This window comes from Cynocephalus volans, chromosome 5 (genome assembly GCF_027409185.1).
Source record: "Cynocephalus volans isolate mCynVol1 chromosome 5, mCynVol1.pri, whole genome shotgun sequence".
Classification (NCBI taxonomy): Eukaryota; Metazoa; Chordata; class Mammalia; order Dermoptera; family Cynocephalidae; genus Cynocephalus; species Cynocephalus volans.
In genome coordinates, this window is record NC_084464.1 from 29,246,398 (window position 1) to 29,262,599 (window position 16,202).

General features: G+C 38.9%; 1 protein-coding gene across 1 annotated transcript in view; it reads right to left on the reverse strand.

Moving 5' to 3' along the window:
- Positions 1–16,202, reverse strand: part of ATXN1 (ataxin 1) — a 367,481-nt gene that overhangs the window by 208,177 nt on the left and 143,102 nt on the right.

Genomic DNA, 16,202 nt, shown 5'->3' on the forward strand with positions numbered 1-16,202 from the left:
ACTCTTCATAAAACTTTCAGCAGTGAAGACTCAAAACAAACGATAAAGTATCATGTTTTATAACAGGTTACTCTGGTCAATGGAGTGTCAGCTATAAGACATAAACTTCCACTGAAGCAAGCACATTCAGTAGCAGTAAAGTAGCCCACTGGGCCCAATTTCCATGAAGAGGTGCCAACTCTACTTGGTGTGTATAAGCTACAAATGAAGCCAGGCGCTATCAGAACTGATAACTGCACGACTCTGGGCGGTGGAAGGAGGGGAGGGTCTCTAAAAAGAGAAAAAAAGGACTTTTCATAACATTGAAAATTAAGAGCAGAATACATAAGATTTAAGTTGAATAGCAAGAATAAAGCTTTCATGTACCTCTATGTGAAAAAAAAAAAAAAAAAAAGCCTAGAAATCTGTAAACTTCAGCTGGTCACAAAATATAAATCCATTAAACAGTGATTTATATTCTACTCTCAATGTTTCATGGTTTTGCACCTAGATATAAGAAAAACAGTGCCCTAATCTGTTTTTACTTGGGTAAGGTTGAAAAATTCAGATAGCGTCATGTTTTTCACAGGGTCTTAAAGAGGCAGCTTCAAATTTCCCCCTTAATTAATGATTTTGGTTGGCATTTTAGGACTCTGAATTCCCCCAAACTCTCTCTTGTGGCATTGGAGTAACTGCTAGCTACTCTCGTAACATTATAAGCAATGTACTTATGGGAAAATATAAGTTGTCTTATATGTTTTGGCATTTAACGCTCAGTAATAACCTGAGAGTATTTAAATATAACGCCTCACTTTTAAATAGTACTCTACAGTTCATAAAGTGATTTCTTCCACACTCGTGTACACTTCTATGCATTAAATGACGTTTTGTGGTTCCATTTCTGCAAAACTCTTTCAAAGATATTTGTCAGTTAATGAACTTGGAACACAAAGGTGATCTGGAATCTATGAGGACAATCTGGGGGAAAATAATCACCAACTGGGGATGGCAGATAGATCATGACATTGAAATTATTCTAATAGTTTTGACAGTAAAGAAAAACCATTGAAAGATACCACGAAATACATAAAATTAAAACTAGATGGAAATGTTTCTTGCATGGGCTGCAGTACTATTTTAAACAGAAGGGAAAGACCAAGAAACATGACTTCTATTCACTAAATTTTAACTATACTGACATCAAAGTCTGCAAGTGCAAGTCAGAATAATAGCTGAAATAAATGTTCTTATCATTGCAGGGGTGCAGGGGTGAGAGGGGAGCTAAGTATTCTTTTTAATGTGGAAACACATCACCCTGACAGCCTAAATCCGACAAGCCAGCATAGTCCTAGGCATTCTATTTCTACCTCCTAAGAGAACAGCATCAGCAACATTTGTGATCAGATTCTGTCAGCCATTCTGCTAACAATGGAAATTTTTACTTATACATGGAAAGTAAGTTCCCTAAAAAGGAGCATTTCCAGGACCAGGGTTCTATCTTTTTACTTTACAGTATGATGTCAGCAAGAGTTTTTCTATGCATAAATTACACATGCACACAGATTAGAAATAAACGAGGTTAGTAATCTGCAAATTGGCTCCATGGCGCATATAACTGATTCATCAGGCATTTGTAAAAGCAAATATAAAATCCATGAATTTGTCTCCGTGTCAACAAACTATAAAATGCTCAGAACTTTTATGATAGCGAGGTATTTTCTTTGATGTGTTGGATTTTTCCCTTATATTGTGGAATACACACAAAAGAGAATTATAAACTTCAGTTCTTTAACCTTTACAAACCAACACAATAATTATATTGCAACATTTCTGACAACCCAGAGTATTATTAGAAAAAGGATTATTTTTCTCCCACTTCCTTTAAATAGCTCTCAATTTTTCTACAATTTACAGACTGCCTGTGCAGAAGATTTTCATAGCCATGAATCCAACTAAAGATAAATTGGGAGATAAAATAAAACCACTATTCTGATTCACAAGAATATTTGAAGCACCTCCAAACAGAATGTCTCTCCAAACATAAAGAGAGTATTAAATTTTGAGAGAGGCTATCATCAAAATGAAAGCAGAGAAAACTAAACACAAGTCAACTTGATAAGTCCATATTGATAAAGCACAGATGAATGTTATCTCTGGGTTACATGTCCAGTACAGGCAGTCCTGGATATATGAATGAGCTGTGTACAGAAAGTTCATTTGTAAGTCAGCTGTTTGGAACTCCAAACTCATTTTCTCAGAGAAACAATGTTACAAACAGTGCTAAGTTTTGTAGGAAGGCAATAAGAGCTATTGAACCTGTAATACATACAAACTCTAATACTAACAGCTCTCAAGCAAGTAGTCCCTGTGTTGAACAGTAGGTGAAGAAATCAGGAGGCGGTGAGTGAGAAGGTTTCTTCTTTCTTACCTGGAAACTTCCAAAGTTTTTATTTTTTCTGGCATCTGCCTGCCTCTCTCTATATGTCTTTCCCACCATCTAAATGTTTCATCACAGCCCATACTAATATCATATAATTAATCCTTAACCCGGCTCCCCAAACCCCCATTCCTGTGCTCAGTCATGTGACAATCTCAGTCATGTCACAGTCATGTGACAAAGCTGAATGGGTATTCCTCATATTCCTAGGACAGAGGAGTGACATCCTGCAAATAATGGGGTATTCACGGCACGGGGCTGGGATGAAGGTAAAGGATGACCTCAGGCTCAGGAAGGTATCCAGTTGTGGCAGCCTCTGGTTAGTTTCTCTGTCCTCCTTGACATATTACCCAGCCTTACATAGCTACATCTATGTGACTAAATTCTGGGCAAGTGCATGTGGAAGGGTATTGTTGATGTCAATTCCATTAATACACCTCCAATGACACCATCACTTTCTCTTCCCATAACTACTGGCTAGATGCAGAAGAACCTTAAGGTCCCCCAACACCCTAGGGAATGGCTGAGCCATGAGATGGAAGGACCCTGAGTCTGGGAATCACCACCACAGGGATACCCCACCCTCACCATGGAACACCCCCCGTTAACTGTGACAAGAGCAAAAAAGAAACTTCTACTGCTTCGCCCACTGAGGGTTGGGTTGTTTGTTACTGCACCATGCTTGCCCTCTCCACCAGCACCTCCTTGTTGCATCTCAGACAGGTCCTTTACGTTCCTCCTGCTCTGAGTAATCCACTATGTTTGTCTTCAAAGTAAATGGCCCCACACTGCTTAGATTTTATAATGCTTCTAGTTTTTACAGATTTTCTCCATCCTTTATTGTGGTTGGTATATTTTACACTAGAAAGCCCACGTAGTCCTTTTAATCTATTTGGGAAAATGGAGAAATAAACATTAAATCATTAACCTCACTTTGAGTATCCTTTTAAGCCAGTAGGGCTCTGAGAATCTCAGGCTTCCTCTATGGAGTAAAATGTAGGAGATATATATATATATATATATATATATATTTTTTTTTTTTTTGGTCATTTTTCTCCTTCCTGAAAAGGCTTTTTCCTATTATTTCCATATTTCATAAATAGATTAGGGTCACAAAAATATGTGTTCTGGGTATGAAAACTAGGATCATATCACTTTTATGATTAAATCCACTCAAGTGACATCACTTGAACTGTGTTAAAAGCAGCTTGCTTGCTTCATTCATTCACAATTAATTCATTCAGTTCACTTTTAATGGGAGAGGGGAGAAGAGAGACTAAAGAGGGAAAGATGAGTGAAGAAAGGAAAGAATTATAACCATTCCCCATGCCTTGCTCTGCAAATAGCCCCCTCCCCATTTCATTACTGAGAGGTAAAGGGTACAATAAAAACTCTAAATTCTGATACAAATTTGAAATGGATTTTCTCTAATCCTAAAGCTTAGCATTCTATCTTTGCTCCTCTCACAGAAGTTTTCTAGAACTCTCCACCTTCATTGCTTGGTTGAATCTCTGGAAAGGGCCACTAGGTTAAATGATTATGTACCTCCCATGTGGCATCCTAAGGAATAAAAGTAGTAACCTCTGTTTGACACCCGTGTACCATCTCTTTGACAAAGCATGACCTAATAGGTTTCCCAACACTTACAGAGCTCTGCTGAAGCTTACACAGCAGGGATTCTTCCTGCCTTCACCTTGCAACTTCTGTGAGAATAAGTTCAAAATGGTTCCCTGAGTTCAGTTCAGCATGCCATGTGCATGTCTGCCACCAAAAAAAAAAAAAAAGACACCCACTGTCGGGAATGCAAGATAGTCATCAGGCACTCTGAGAAAGGAGGAAAACTTACTGGCAGATATGGGACTGAAAAAATCCATTAGGCAAAGTAAGTACTTTTATATAGAGCCTTTGTATAGAACTATTGACTACCATTACAATTTCAAAATATGTTCCCTATGAAAAAATACTGAAGGCAATACATTCGTTTAAAAGGACAAACAAAGATGCTTTATCTTGCCAGTCTGAACATATGTACTTCCACAGCAAGCCCATAAAGGGAACCTAGAGGCCACTTCATAGAGAATCCTGCCATTGCCAATGTCCACTCTACAAAAGATGTAACTCCTTTCTACATTCTACACAAAACATCAATCCATACGATAGTGCACAATGCCATTTAAACCGTGTTTTAAATACACCATTGCCAAGTCATGTTTCATGGAATGTTCTCATCGTTAAAAAGGTATCTGAAGTTTAAGTTTACATGTGGCAAAGGCTATGCTTAACACTCAATTCTTGGACTGCAATCAGAACTGCCACAATTTCATGTTTTCAGTTAACACCAAGCAACTTACACTTACACTTAACTATAAAAAGGGTTGACTTTCCCTTCAGTTGCCTATTGTCAGTAAAATGTTTATTTAGCCTAATGACTGACTGATATCAAAGAAGGTAGAAGAACTCAATTGTTAAGAAACAATGACTTACAGTGTTGACAAACAGGGGAATAGAGATTTTCAAAGACCTTCAAAACATAAATCTGATTACTGCCACCCATAATCAAATGTGTAAGTCTAACTCTTCCCAGGGAGAATACTCCTGCCCTGATGCCACCTAAGCAGCAAGACCATTTCTCCCCAAGACTAACTCCAACTGTGTGGGATAACAGGAGGTTATAATTGCCAATAGCGAGGCTACCAGCTTGTCACAGAGATTAAAAAAATATTATCCTTGAGTTGTAGGTGAAATTTTGTGATATAACTGATGAAAAACAGGGGAATAAAGGCTACAGAACCCCTTTCCTAAATAATACAGAGTGAGGGACAGGCCCAAGAGAACAGAATAACACAGCCAAACCTATCCAGAGGTGCATTACAGGTTTGCTCAATGGGCAATATTATATAAAGCAAGTTGAAAAGACACGGTGCCTGAAGATGAGCAGCCTGAAACTGAAGCATGCATACGCTTTTTCTATTTCTTTTTCTGTAAAGTTCAGTGTACTTCTATGGCAGTTTAACTTTGGGACCCAGGGACCTCTCTAGACAGAGTTAAGAGAGTATGCGTGAGCTTCTCCTAAATAGAATGGTGATTTAATAGTTTTTTGTGTGTGAGTAGAGCCCAACAGTAGGCTTGACATCTTTATCAAGGGGAGAGAAACATCGACTTTAAACATATGCTATCACTGGCTGCTGCTAGGCATAGCATAGAGCAAGCCGCTCTTCTTTTTATTTGGAGGGCAGGGACCCCTTAGGTGGGCTCACCTGGCCATCTATATGTTCTTTCAGTCCAGCCCAAGCCATGGGCTTCTGATCTGTGTTTCAGTACAGGCAGACACCATGACAATAGTGATAATCCTCCTTCATCTAGAATACATTATTCTTCAACGTTGGTGCTCAAATATCTGCTGAACAATATTTCACTATTATGGGCACCAACATCACCTGTCTTGTGAACATGACCCAGAAATCATCTTTGACTCCTCCATCTCCATCTTCCAAATCCATCAGTCACCAAGTTCTACGATTCTATCCCTTCAAATGCTTTTGAAACGTTGCCTCTTCTTCCTTTCCTGCCCCATCCCCACCCCCACCTCAAATGAACAGGTTCTCATTACCCATGCTCAGCTCCTAACTCACTTGTCCCCAATCTCTCCCCACTCCAGCCACCCGTGGTTCCCTGTCACCAGTCTCATATGTATACACACACTATCTCTCCGAGTCACCTCCCTGAACAAGAACAGGGAACTCTGTAATACCTGCCCTGTTAACTTCAAACTCCTGAGCCAAGTCTTACTGATCCTCCATCTCTGTTGTCCCCACAGCTGCCCAACTTTCTTTCAGACTGATCTCCAGCAAAAGCACCCGCATCGCTCAGCTGCCTTCTCCAATGCATCCCTCGCAGGCCATCTGCATCCCGTCCCCTTGCCTTTGTCCCTGCTGCCACTTCACCTAAGCCACCCATCAGTTTGCTTCACCTGTCACCTCTACACATCCTTTCAAGATCCATGTCAGGTTTCACTCCTCTTGGGAAACTCTTCCTGACCACTCTGATCCCCAGCCACCTCTCAGTCCTCTCAGCACACACTGCACCCACACTTGGCACCCCCATCGCAAATTGTATATCGTCATGTATTGTTCTATGATTGCTTCTTGTGGATTGTTATTGTGCACTCAAGTAGATTTTTTTAAAGATAACGTAGATGAACAGAGATTTGCAAAACAATAGTGTTCCCGTGTACCCTTCAGCCAGTTTCCCCATGTAACATCTTACATAATCACAGAACAATACTCAAAACTAGAAAATCAACCTTGGTCAGCACTACTAACTAAACCATAGAATTTATTAGGATTTCACCAGCTTTTCCACTAAACAGTTTCTTCCGTTTCAGGATCTAGTCTAGGATTTCATGCTGCATTTCACTGTCATGTTTCTGCAGCCTCCTCCAGCCTGTGGCAGTTCCTCGATCCTTCCTTATCTTTAAAAACCTTGACACTTTTGAAGAGGATTGGTCAGTTATTTTCTAGAATGTCCTTCCATTGGTTTTGTCTGGTACTTTCTCTTGATTAGAGTGAGATTATGCATTATTGGGGAGGATACCACAGAGGTGATGTGTTCTCAGTGCTTCATGTCAAGGGGACACGTGGTGTCAATACTATCACGGGTAATGTTAACCTTGATCACTCAGTTAAGATGATGTCTGCCAGGATTCTCCACCATAGAGTTATATTTTTAATCTCTGCAATTACTACATGTTTTGGGGAGAGATGCTTTGAAACTCTACAAATACCTTGCTTCTGCATAAACTTTTGCCCACTAATTCTCATCTATTAAATCTACTTTTGCCCATCTAACTCATCCATCAGTGGAACTTTCCTGTGGCAATTATTACTATGAGTTCTAATGATACTTTTCTATTTCCTTCATTCCTTTTTTGTTAATTGAAATTCTTCTGTAAGGCAGAGTTGTCCCCTTTTCCATATTTACTTATTAAATTATTTATAGATTGATATCACTATGGACCCGATATTTATTTTATTCTTTGGATTATACTCCCATAATTATTTTGTTACTCAAACTGTTTGAACCCTCAGCTAGATTTTACCCCACTTCAGAGCAGACATGACCATATCTTATATTTCTTATACACTGTGTGTCATGATAGGCACACAGTAGGTCTATGATTCATTCATTCATTCAACAGATATGTTAGGGCTTTGTCTTAGGTGCTAGAGTTACAACAACAAATAAAACAATTATTTTCTCAAGTGGTTTACAGCCTGGTTAGCAGAGACACACATGTGCATCTATAAGTCCCTGCTGAAAGTATTTGGAGAGTACAGCAATGGCTCAAAGAGGTATATAGTAAACTCTACCTGGAGAAAAAGGGGTAGGGGTGATTGGTAGGCAGGAAAGAAAGACTTTCTTAAAACCAAACAGTATTCTGTCCCCTTTTTGCTCCACTGCTCATTCTATAAAAATAAGTGGGCATATAAAATATCTAAAGATAAACACTATCAGACAGTAACCAGATACACCCACTCCCTGAATCTTCTAAACTAATTCCTAAAAATCAAACCTCAAGGGTGTACTTTTTGGGAGATTTAATGTAATAAACACAAACTCTTTATATAGTGACTATGTGCTTGACTAGGAAAATTGGAAACAGCTAGGGTAAAAAATCTCAGAAGCCATTTGTCTTAATCCAGTTTTCAAATCCAATTTCATAGTTTTTATTCCTTCACAGGGAATAATGAAGAGCAAATAAGAAGCATCATCCATCAAAGATGGACTCCCTAAGTTTCTTTACTTAATTCAATTTTCTCTTACTGCTCCTACTGTATTTTCCAAACAAAGCTGTTCTTTTCTGCATGTGATAGTTCAGCCCTGCAAATGTCCTCAGGAATAATAAACAAACAATCAGGGCACATTTTCTGCCACAAATTACACTCTGCAACATTTTTCACACAAAGCATTTTAAATTCCAGGCAAGCAGAGACACATGTAAAATACCCTGTCTTATTGCAAGAACTGCACACAATAGATTGACTTTGTATTCAGACACTTATTGACACTTAAACCTGTTAATACTTAACTCCTACCATTGTTCTGAATGATGAATAAGCAAACTCTCTCATGCACACACAATGTTACATCATGCACTTGAATTATAATAGTAAACGCCACTGAAAGGAATTTCACTTCCACTGTTTCATTATCACCCTTTCTAATTAATGTCAATGCGTCTTTTCCATGTTAGAGGATATACAATAGATGCACGTCTGTGGGTATCCAGACAAATGCACACATATTCATGAATGCACCCACAACATGCTCATATGCATACAGATTCATCCCCACGTTAGCATCTATTTATAAACATAGCTTCTTCCACCCCCTGGCATGTATGTAAATACACACAACAGCTTACAAACCAGTTGATTTCCTTTCACTAACTTTTATAGGGGATTAAGATAAAAAGCTAAAAAAGACAAGTAGACGCTTCACGAAGTCTGTGACTAAGAGACAGAAGCTAATAAGACAGATGGGCTGAGGTATAAAGGGGACTTCAGTGCGCCAGCCCACACTTGCTAAAGATTTACCGTGTTTCACCCTCTGTGTGTCACATCTTTATCATTTAGCAGCCTACTTCCGTGACTCTCGAACCTAGCCCACAGACATCCCTCCCCTTTCTCTGCCCAAACTTCCCTAAATGAGGATTATTCAATGAAACAAGACAGCATTCTTTTTCCTTATCTGTTATTCCAGGTTGACTGAGAGGCAATATTTACTGTAAAATCGTACGGTTCCATAGCTCAACAGTGAGTGGACAACTCTGTTAAAGAGCTCACCAGCAAAGTTTTTAAAAAGTTCTGTAAACATAGACAAATTCAGGGCAGAAAAGTGAAGAGCAGAAATAATAATTCATATTTTTAAAAATTTTTATACAATAGATTTTTCCTCTATGTGATTGGTCCTCTAAATTATTCCCACACGTGGTTATTGTCCCTAAAATCTTACTCTATACTACAAGAACACTGCAGATTTACACAAATAGCTTACAAACAGGCCTCTACAACTCCCAAAACATTTTTGAATGCATCATCTCACTTGATCATCACATCATCCCCGTCAGATACATGCTATAATTATCTCTATTTTACAGGTTAAAAAAAAAAGTCTCAGATTTTAAGTGATTTCCCTACGGTCACGTAGCTAATAAGTTGCAGAACTGAAACTCAGAAGAATTTCTGATACCAAATCTCATTTTTTCCCACTACCTGAATTTTATTTAGTTTTTCTTGAATTCATGTTTGGTTCCACTTTATAATAATCAACTATATAAACTCTACTCATTACCTAAAGATTTTATGTTCTTCTAAGTGGAACTAGCTCTTTAATCCCTAAATTTCTTTTTAAAGTTCTCTTTTCTGGTTAAATTTAAATGCCAGTCTGCTTTATCATCTGCTTTCTTTATTCCCTGTTATCTCCCTTTTGAATGATCTGATGTCATATTATCTGATGATCTGATTATTTCTGTGTTCACAAATTTTCCCTTTTTTAAAAATTGTTGCTGCACATATTGCTCAGAATTTTCCAATTTTATCCATACATTTTTACTCAACTGCATTTATCTACAAGGTACATTTCTAGAACCTTCATTCCCTGTCATTGTTATTATCAAGATCCCTGAACTAAATAGAAGGGTTTTTCTTTCTGGTCCGTCAGTTTATCTTTCCAGAGCCAGTCAAATGGTGCTTTAACATAACTACTTTTCAGCTTAGTGCATTTTGATGTCATAAATACTTAACCATGATATTATCCTACGTAGAGGGCAAAAGGAAGATGAGGCTTTACAAAGACTGATATTGATGTGCCGACACAGTCTAATAATTAGGCTACTGGGAAAAGACAGAGAAAAAATTGCAAGATTATAGCTCATTGGAACACCACACAAGCCCCTCTTGGGGGTGTGTGTAGGAGATTCTTGACTGCGGTCGCTGTATTCAAGCAGCGACACAGGTTAGAGCTTCTGGGGCTGAAGTCCACACTGTCTAAACAGTAGAGAGAGTGAGACTCCAGGGCATACCATTCTCCTTTCTTGTGGCCCAACTCCACTTTCCCTGCTGTTTTAATTGGATTATTTTGGAATCTGCTATTTCTGTCTCACTCCTTTTCCCCAAACTGTCATATAAGTACAGCAGCTTGACTATTACACAGCTGCCAAATTTCACTCCAGAGATGGTTGTATTTCAGTGGCAAGTGAACGGATGATTCCTCTGTGCCATCTGAATATCAGTTTAAGAGGTTAAGCATCTGGACGGGGGTTGCCTTTGTGCACGGAAGGAGTGTTTTGTTTTATTTTGTTTTATCACCATCACTGGAGGAGCAGATCATTAGCTCCACCCAAAACACCCGATGCATAAACTAAAATGCATGGGAGACGATAAACAGTGACTGTTGCTTTTTATAGGTTCTTTTCTACAGGGACTTCAAAGTCTTATAGCATCAAGAATATGAGAGTTGATGATAAGATTTAGAAGTGGAAGAAGCCTCAGAGAACAACCCATTTATGTTACAGATGGGGAACTTGGAGGCAGATTCCCAAGTTCCACTTGAACTTGGGTTCATCTGCAGACACACTCAGAGGGTCACATCTCTGCCAATGAAGCCAAACATAGCCCCAGTTTCTTAAGCACACAATATCAGCACTGAATTTCTTGGTTTTTTTTTTTTTTGGGGGGGGGGTATATTTATTTGTTTTAGATTCTCAGGAAAATCTCTACCAGAAAAAAACAGAGTGTCAAGTAGAGGAAGAAAAGGACACAGTAAAAGTTATAGCAGCAAATGTTTATTGAGCACTAACTGTGCACCAGGCCAGACAATTTCTATGGGTATTATGCATAGAATTCTCACAGTGACCTGTTTTCCCATTTTAAAGAAACGAAAAATGAAGGATAGAGAGGAAAGAAGATTTCTGAAGAGAAAACAGGAAGGACAGAATACAACTGCCACGTCATAGAAACTATCCTTCCAAATCTCACTAAAACATTTATAAATATCAATGATATACTTCACATTTAATCTGAAGAGATAATCCTTCTGGATACCACTTGGCATATAGTTTCTTGCTAACTTAGAGAAAAAATACATTGCTCCCAAGATGTTTTGTATATTTCCAAATATTATAATGATAATAGTTGTTTCAATAATCAGCGCATGAATGATTCACAATTTGAACACAGACAAAATGAAAAGCACTAATGATTTGGGGTGGGGTAGTCCTGAGTTAGGAGGAAAAGGAACTAAATGACCTTCATGTTCCCTTCTACCTCTAAATATTGTAACATCAAAAGCTATCACATGTAACATCCTAGAACTTAGAAAACATATTCAAGTGCTTCATTTCATTTGACAAACTCTAAGAGAAAAAAGATAGTAATTTGAAAAGTACCACGGAATACTGTCATTTGATAAAGTTATATCAAAGTTATACTTCTGCCTCTAGTCATTGTTCACACTTTGAAAAGCACAGTTTGCCAACATCAAAAGCAGCATTAGTGTACTTGGGGGTGTGGAAACGTCTGCGGCATTCTTCCTCAGATTTCCAATATGGAAAGACAAAATGGTAGCTTCAGTATCAACTATTTTCTAATGTGTTTTACTCTGTCAGATGACAACAAAACATTCTATCTTATTTCATGAAAGTTATTACAACTATGTGACTATTTCCACAATGACATCACAAACCATATTATTTATAAAACTTCCCAGGAATAAAATGCTTCACACAGAAGCCTGGTAAATTATTTTAGAAACTCTAATGTACTCCAAAATAGTTTCGAAAGCTAAGCCTACATATAAAACACTATGTACTCTTGAGTCTTTGACCCTACATTTTTCATTTTGCCATGAAAAACATCAAGTGTCTCAAAATAATGCCTTCTCCCCAAACTGGCTATGGATTATTGAGGTTACCTCCAGACTGAAGGAAGTGCAGTAGAAAAGGGAAGAACATATGTATGCTGAAAGGTAAAATTTGGGGAGACTTTAGTTTAAATATTTAATGAAAGGCCGACCCCATGGCGCACTCGGGAGAGTGCAGTGCTGGGAGCACAGCAACACTCCCGCCGTGGGTTTGGATCCTATATAGGGATGGCCAGTGCGCTTGCTGGCTGAGCACAGTGCAGGTGACACCAAGCCAAGGGTTGTGATCCCCTTACCGGTCATGAAAAAGACAAAAAAAAAAAATTAATAAATAAATATTTAATGAACATCAATAGGGTTTTCTTAACCATGGAAATGAGCATTAAAAATATTTGAATGGGAAAAGGCCCTATGTTCCAGAATGCACAGTGTGCACGTTGGGTGGTTGGGTGAGTAGGTGAGTGGGGAAATGGGACGGACAATTAAACAGGGCTTGTCAAAAAAAAGGAAAAACATCTGGATAGATGACGTGGTACACTTTAGCCTCAGAAGAGAGTGGTGACTAGGGAGGGACAAAATAGAGGAAAAGGGTCCACCAATGATAGCAAATCCAAAGCCAAAAAGTGTAGCCTTTACCAAACCCTTGTCAAAAGCAAAGGAAATACAAGTTGAACATTCCTGATCTGAAAATCCAAAATCCAAAATGCTCCAGAATCTGAAAGCTTTTGAGATCAAAAGAAATGCTCACTGGAGCACTTGGGATTTCAGATTTTCAGATTACTGATGCTCAACTCGTATGTACTCTGCAAATATTCCAAACCCCAAAACAATCCAAAATCCAAAACACTTGTGATCCCAAGCATTTCAGATAAGAAATCTCTGAGTAGATCCTACTACTTAAGAGACCACCAAAAGCACCCAGGAATGGAAGGAATAAGGTGAGAAGAACTGCAACGCACCATGCTGAGTGGAGGGTTTCCACATACCACAGAGGCCAAGACGTGACAACTGTAGAGACTATTTTGATCTGAAACTTAAAATCTGTTTAAAGTTAACTAAACAAAGTTAATTATACTTGTGCACAAAAGGTAGAATTAATTATCTAACTGATCTCACTCTCTAAGATGAATTATGGTGGATAAGGTAAGAAAAGGGAGATAGTTAGTAAAAGAAAAAGATAAACGTGTCTGGTGAAGCCATCACTTCAATTCTTCCTCTGGGTGGTGGTTAAAAAGGAAAGTACCACCATAGACCATGATAGAGACAGGGTGACATATCCACTGTTCTGTGCAACTTGTCTTTGTAAGTCACAGAAAGTAAAACAGATTCATTTCACAATATCTTAAATGATATCGATTGTCAATAAATGCATTATTCAGATTACCTACATTGAGAGATCAATAGCTGCACAATTTTCACTGGCCCTGGCAAGTGTGCATACAAGGAAAGTTTTACAGTGGGCTTCTCTCCTCACGTTCTTCATTTCTCTGTCTGGTCCTGCTGTCAACAATCACAACCTCAACGCTAGTCCCTGACTATTCTCTTGTTCTTTCTGCTTTATGCCTTCCAGATCAACAGGTCTTTCTTTACCGGCTTCTTCAGTTTCTCATTTCAGATGCACTCCATGCCTCCTTGCAGAATGATTCCAGTTCAGCTTCCCTGTTTACCCAAACCAGTTAGGACGGTGCCGACTTTATCTCCCTTAACAGTGTAAACTCCATTTGGGCGGGCCCCAAGTCTAGAATGTTCCCCTCCATACCTCCAATCCCTAGCACTGTACTGGCACACAGCTGCCCTAAAAAAGGATTTGCCAAATAAATAAAAGAGTGATGAATGACTGAATGAGATTAAAACGTAAAGACACTGTCTCAGTTTTTCAGTTCAAAAGTTGTGCTTTAACTGTGTACTAGCAAAGTCCTGAGGCACCTCAAGGTCCCTGTGGAGCTCTGTGAATTTGGTTTTCAACAACGATTTGGCCTGGTTTTACAGACACATCTTCTACATGATTACAAAAATGGTTTGGGTAACCATCTTCAGTGTATGAAGACAAAAACTGCTGGACCACAGATCCAGGACCACAGCATAGTTGAATATGGTTAAATATTCCCCACTCGCCTGCCTCCCTAGAGAGATGTGTCCTGGTGGAAAGCCCTTGATAATTAACACATCTGCATTTCTGCACCAGCCAGTGATGCACAGCAAGAAAATCCCTTCCTCCTCTCTGTTGGAGTCTCTGCTGATTCTGTAGTTTAGGAGGAAGCTAAGTGCTATCCAAATACCAAATGTTCCATACGGCAGTGCTGTTACCAGCCTTTCTACCTACACTCATGAGGTGCCTCGTCTGAGTTTGGCAGAACATTATGAACTATTTCCCTGACCTGTATTTGCTGACACATTTGTCACCGTCTCTCCTTCTATGAACTTCTCAATTTTGTTGAAATAACATACATATGTATATAAATACAAGTTTTATTTTCTTATTCATCCTCATAATCACTCAGAGGAGAATAATTTATGACCCAGTAAAGAGGAATTCTTAAGCTAAAATGTCTTAATTAGGATTTCAGACATTCCTTTTTTACCGAGAAATACAGAGCTGTTCAAAGTAAACTGGAAATCAGGGCTTACATAAACGTAGCATCTACATACATGAGCTAGTCTCATGGTCACGAGTGAAGGGCAGTGCTTGAAGGGTTGAAGACATATGAATTGCCCTGTGTTTGTCTCCTTAATGCCAAATAATTCTTTGGCCTCTCTTCCTTCCACCTGCAACCTTATCATGCAGCCAAGTGTCAAAGTTTCCCGACAGTTTCCCCTTCAATGTTTACATAGGATACAGCATACACTGCCTAAGACCTGAGGTCTCTTAATCTACCTCCTCTTTCATTTATTGAGTAAAATGAAGCTTATTTAGTAATGGGGGAAAGAGACAGCCAAGTAGGGCAGCTCACATATAGTCACAGATGGTTAGGGACTCTCTCTCTGTGTGGCTCAGAAGAGGCCAGGAAGCACGCCTGGCCAAAGGCACTCACTGTACCCTTTGGGGGGCGAGGCAGCCCCGGGTGGGAATGGGGCTCTGCCCTCACACAAGGGCTGCTCTCAGGGTGCCCCTGGCTGGGTGACAGACAGAGTAATGATTTCACAGCTCTGTGGAAAATGGGTCTCTGACTTGCAGACTTCAAGCAGGAAGTCTCTCCAAGACTGGGGTTACTCCATTCATTCAAATTAAAGCCATTCCAGAAGTACATTAGACTTTTTTGGGGGAGGGGATTACACTATGGTTAGTATTATATTTATATTGTTTTCTTCTATCATAACCACTTTCTCAGATCATTATTCTCTTGAAATAGGATTTCTAATTTTAAACATTTCACAGGTATATACTCGTAATAACATCCCATGAGATGGGTACCAGAATTCTCTAAATTTTACACTTATAGACGTAAAGTAACTTGCTCAGTGTCACACCTGGAGAAAACAGCAGAGCCGGAATTTGAGCGCAGGCCGTCTGGAGCCTGCAGTCTTGTCTACTGGGATCTACAGCCTCCCTGTGATATGGTACTACCACAATCATATTTAATCATGTTCCCAATACTGGACATATACACACAGACATATATATACAAATACTTTTTTTAACTAATGAGAAGTATAACTTCAGATACATGTTTAATGAGGACTTTTTATGAAATACCTTTTTATTCTTTTTAAGAAATGAAAAACTGTGTTTTCCACCAGAAAATTATTGCTATCCAGTGATTTTACAGTTGTCTAAAACTACTTGGCCACCAAAGTTCCTTAGCACCCTTCCAATCCTTCTTGATTTCGTATTATTTCTCAAATGTCAAAATCTGGTAAGTTTCAA